A 5,726-nucleotide genomic window follows, 5' to 3' on the forward strand; every position below is an offset into this window, starting at 1 on the left:
CGCGCCCGACCCCGTCGCCGGCCTCCGCCGCCGTCGCCGGCCCCGCGTCGCCGCACCGCCGCGCTCCTCCGCCCCGTCGCTCAAAGACCGTGCCGCCGCCTCGTCCGGTCGCCGCGCCGTCGCCGGCCTCCGCCGCGCTCCGGCCGCCCGGCCCCGCCTCCGCCCGACGCCGGATCCGGCCAGATCCGGCCGCCCCGGCCTCTCCTCCGTCCTCCTCCGGCTTCCCCGAGCTCCGTCCGGCGAACCTCGAAGCCCGCGCGCGCCAGATCCGATCGAAGCCTCGTTTGACTTTTCTTCCTCCCCCGATTTTCGTCTAAGTCCTTAACTGCCATAAATTTTGTTGCATGTTCATCGCCTCACATCTTTGCACCCGTGGCTCCGTTTTGGGCGTGTAGCATACCGAATTGTTCGGCTCGAAGAGTACATCATTTCATCTCATTACATCATTTGCATTGGAGCTCATCGTGATGCCCGAAATGCTGCTAGAATAGTGCTTCATAATGTTAGTTTCAGATTCTTATCAGAACATGCACTTTTGTCATTTTTGCCATGATTGATGTGTGCATCCTATGTACTTGAGTCCTACATGTGAGTTGAACTATGCCATGTCTTCTTTGCAGAGGTACTTGCCATGTATTTTTGTGATCAATGTGGTGACTAGCACAAGCATGCAAACTAGGCTTCGTGATATTGCTGATTTTAGTCCCTGTTCGGCTGATATTTTGATGCCATGTAAACATGATGCTACAGAGAGATCCATGCATATTTTGAGTTACTTCATTAAGGATGTTTTGAACATATGGTTATGCTATCCATCCATGGCCCTGGTTGTAATTATGGAGTAGTCTAGCATGTCATTTTCGTGCTCTACTTTTGCTTCAAAATGTTTCCTGGCAGATTGTTTACATGTTATTCAATTTTGCCGAGGTTGTTGTAGTTGATCCGTGTATGCTATGATGTTGTTCTTGCCATGTATAGCTTCTATGACATGTCTTCTTGATGGATGTATGCTTAGTTTATCATGGGATGCTCTGTAGTGAGTGCATCGAGCTCGCGAAGGTGCCTTCGTAATTATGCCAATGCCATGCTTTGTTTGCTGAATCTGTTAACGAAACTTGCTATGTTTACATAGGTGCCATCATATTTTTTGATCTTTTTTGGCTTATGGTCAGTAAGGGAATTTTGATCTATGCTTTGAGTAGATTCATGCCATGCCTTGTTTTGCTATTATAAGTTCCTGTAGCATGTTGATAACTTGCTCTGAACATTGCTTCGTGATGCTGTTTATGCCATGTCCAACCTGATATTTTTTGCACTTTCACCATGCTTGTTTGAACCTGTTATGATGTGATTTAGCTATAGCTCAGTGTTCCTCTTTTGTTAAGCATCTCCTGTAGATCACTGCCATATGTTTTGTTTTTATGTTGGGGTGCTGTAGCATAGTTTCTTGTTGCATGCTAAGTAGCATCGTGCTGTTAATCGCAGATTTGTGTCATTCTTGTCTTGCTTGCCATTTGCAAACCGTGCATCTGTTTCCGGTGATCCTTATATCAATTTCAACCGAAATCATCTCATCTTTCCAGCGGCATACTTGGTTTGCCAAGTTGATGCCTTGTTCATCCTTTTTCCTCCCAAAGCACGCATACGCATTGCATATCACATCTCGCATATCATGACATGTATTGCATCATGTTGCTTGTGCATTGCACCGTGATTTATTGTGGTTCCTTTGCTTGTGTTCTTGCTTTGGGTAGAGCCGGGAGACGAGTACGTGCCTCCCTATTGCCATGTCATACCTGCCACTGTTTATCATGCCTTCCTATTGCCATGTCAAACCTCTAACCATCCTGTCCTAGCAAACCGTTGTTTTGGCTATGTCATCGCTTTTGCTCAGCACCTCTTATAGCGTTGCTAGTTGCAGGTGAAGATGAAGTTTGTTCCTAGTCGGAACATGGATATTTTGGGATATCACAATATCTCTTGTTTAATTAATGCACCTTATATACTTGGTAAAGGGTGGAAGGCTCGGCCTTATGCCTGGAGACTTGTTCCACTCTTGCCGCCCTAGTTTCCGTCATACCGGTGTTATGTTCCTTGATTTTGCGTTCCTTACACGGTTGGGTGATTTATGGGACCCCCTTGACAGTTCGCTTTGAATAAAACTCCTCCAGCAAGGCCCAAACTTGGTTTTACCATTTTCCACCTAAGCCTTTTTCCCTTGGGTTTTCGCGAGCCCGAGGGTCATCTTTATTTACCCCCCCGGGCCAGTGCTCCTTCGGGTGTTGGTCCAACCTGGGCGATGTCCGGCGTCCCCTGGGCAACCAGGGTCTATACCAACCCGACGTCTTGCCCATCCGGTGTGCCCTGAGAATGAGATATGTGCAGCTCCTATCGGGATTTGTCGGCACTTCGGGCGACTTTGCTGGTCTTGTTTTACCATTGTCGAAATGTTTTGCGAACCGGGATTCGGAGACTGATCGGGTCTTCCCGGGAGAAGGTTTATCCTTCGTTGACTGTGAGAGCTTATGATGGGCTAAGTTGGGACACCCCTGCAGGGTATATAATCTTTTGAAATCCGTGCCCGCGGTTATGAGGCAGATGGGAATTTGTTAATGTCCGGTTGTAGATAACTTGACACTTGACTCCATTAAAATGCATCAACCGTGTGTGTAGCCGTGATGGTCTCTTCTCGGCGGAGTCCGGGAAGTGAACACGGTTTGAGTTATGCTTGACGTAAGTAGTTTCAGGATCACTTCTTGATCACTTCTAGCTTCTCGACCGACGCGTTGCTTCTCTTCTCGCTCTCACTTGCGTATGTTAGCCACCATATATGCTTAGTGCTTGCCGCAGCTCCACCATATTACCCCTTTACCTACCTATGAGCTTAAATATTCTTGATCTCGCGGGGTGTGAGATTGCTGAGTCCTCGTGAATCACAGATTCTACCAAAACAGATGCAGGTGCCGAGGATACCAGCGCAGATGGCGCAACTGAGCTTAAGTGGGAATTTGATGAGGCCCTTGGTCGTTACTATGTATCGTTTCCAGATGATCAGTAAAGGAGCCCAGTCGGGACGATCGGGGATCTAGCATTTGGGGGTGTCTTCTTTTCTTTTGATTTTGACCGTAGCCGGTCTATGAGTGTATTTGAATGATGTATGATCTTAATTATGTATTGTGTGAAGTGGCGATTGTAAGCCAACTCTCTTTATCCCATTCTTGTTCATTACATGGGATTGTGTGAAGATGACCCTTCTTGCGACAAAACCACCATGCGGTTATGCCTCTAAGTCGTGCTTCGACACGTGGGAGATATAGCCACATCGTGGGTGTTACAAGTTGGTAATCAGAGCCATCCCCGACTTAGGAGCCCCCTGCTTGATTGTTTGCTGGCGATGTTGAGTCTAGAACAAAAATGTTTTGAGTCTTAGGATTATATATATCGGAGAGTAGGATTCTTTTTACTCCTCAGTCCCTTCGTCACTCTGGTGAGGTCTCCTGACGTAGATGTTTTGACTTTCCTCTTCTCAAATTTCACTAAAAAATTTTTTTAGGATCACGCGGGTATCTTGGAATCGTTCTGATGGTTTTGTGACGAGAACATTGTTTTTGGCGCCTCCTGACATTTAGGGGTTGTGGCAGTGTCCCGGGAAGTTGAGCTCCAAGGTGTTGTCGTCACAATTTTATCGTTGCAGTTCTGGAATACCTGAGTTTTGCCGACATCGACAATCTCTTTTATGCAGTTGTTGGTGAGATAACCTCGACGTCACCCAGTACTGGGGAGTTCGGGAGTATTGCCATAACTCGTATAATGGATGCTTTTCAAAGGTTGAGGTACACGATTTCCGAAGGTTTCTTGGTTATGTGTTGATGGATGGATACAGCTGGATGTAGGGATTGTTAGTTTGGGTGAGATATATTGCTTCCCTTGTATCCCCAACACCTGATTGCATAACAGGAAAGTTTCGGGAGTTTATAGGTGGGATTCAAGTAGCTCTAGCATTTCTTCCTGCAGATATTTGGTTTGTGATTGGGTAATCCTTACCACTTATTTGTTCCAGTTGCACCTTGTTTATTTCATTCATCAATCTCTTATCAAGTGGCTTCTCACCTTAATGGATGTGTGATGTTTGCTTTGGAATTCATTCGTTCATCCTTGTTCGAATGTTTATTGTGAACACTATATGTTGCAATTTCTATCTGTTGATTCAACTTGTCTATCTGTCTATCAAGATGCTAATGGATGTCACCCTCTTCAAGATGGCTCCGCAAACGCGTCAGAATCCGGAACGCAATGATGGGAGTCAGGCGAACCCTCCACCTCCACCTTCGCCTCCGGAGGCATGGCAAGCTTTGATGGCAGCCTCAAACGCCCATGCCCAGATGATGATTCAGCTCATGCAAGAGCGCAACCAAGGCCAAGGCAACCAAGGGAATCAAGGTCAAGGGCAGTTCAATCATCAGCCTCAATTTGCTACCCTCAACCAGTTCCTGGCAAATCAGCCGAAGTCTTTCAGCTACTGTGCCGATGCCACAGACGCCGATGATTGGCTCGTGGATATCAACAAGCATTTTGAATGCAGCAATGTCAGGCCTGAGGACTATGTCAAGTTCGCTTCTTTTCAGCTCAAGGATCAAGCAGCTGATTGGTTCCAGCAATACAAGGATTCTAGAGGAGGTCGAGTGATTACTTGGACTGATTTCTGTCGGGACTTTAAAGCTCACCACATTCCTACCAGTGTTGTTGAGAGCAAGCGTGAGGAGTTCCGTAATCTCAAGCAAGGCAACATGTCAGTGTACGAATACAACAAGCAGTTTCAGAAACTTGCTCGCTTCGCTAAGCAAGATGTTCCTGATGAGAAGAGTATGATCTATCAATTCAGAGGTGGCCTTAGAGAGGATCTGCAGTTAGCTCTCGTTCTTGTTGAGCCTACTCAGTTTGATCAATTCTACAATATGGCACTCAAGCAAGAAGGTGCTCAGCTCAAGTGTGAGGCTTCTAAGAAGAGAATCAGGGATGCAGTGCAGTCTTCTTCTTCCTCACAAGTGGCAGCTAAGCAGCAGAAGTTCTACCTTCCTCCTCCTCCGTTTCGTCAGCCTTACCAACAGAAGAACTCAGGTGGTCGTGGATCTTCCCACCCACCCAATCCAGGCTATCAGAACAAGTCTCAGTCTCAAGCTCCAAGGTCAAATGCTCCTTATCATCGTCCGCTCTCATAAGTGACTTGCAACAAGTGCCAGCAGAAAGGTCACTATGCGAACAAATGCTTCAATCAAAGGCGCCTTCCTCCTCCTCCTCCTGTGAGATCTTCAAGCAATGCTGTGGTCAAGCATAATCCAAAGTCTGCAAAGGTGAACATGATGAATACAGCTCAGGCAGAGGATTCTTCAGACGTGATAATGGGTAATCTTCCAGTTAATGATATTACTGGAAAAGTTTTATTTGATACGGGTGCTTCTATTTCATTTATATCAAAGCCTTTTGCATCCATGCACGATTTGCATACTGTTGATCTACCTAAGCCGATAGCGGTTTCCTCTCCGGGTTTATTCATGAACACCAAAATGATGGCTCCAGATGTCGGTATCAAGATGGGCGACTATAAAGTTCTGTCTTCTCCAGTTGTTCTTGGCGATTCTGATATTGATCTAATTCTCGGGATGGACTGGCTTTCTAAGCACAAGGCTCAGCTTGATTGTGCTGCCAGGCAGATTCAATTGACACAC

Source organism: Triticum dicoccoides, chromosome 3B (assembly GCF_002162155.2).
Source record: "Triticum dicoccoides isolate Atlit2015 ecotype Zavitan chromosome 3B, WEW_v2.0, whole genome shotgun sequence".
In the NCBI taxonomy this organism is placed as follows: domain Eukaryota; kingdom Viridiplantae; phylum Streptophyta; class Magnoliopsida; order Poales; family Poaceae; genus Triticum; species Triticum dicoccoides.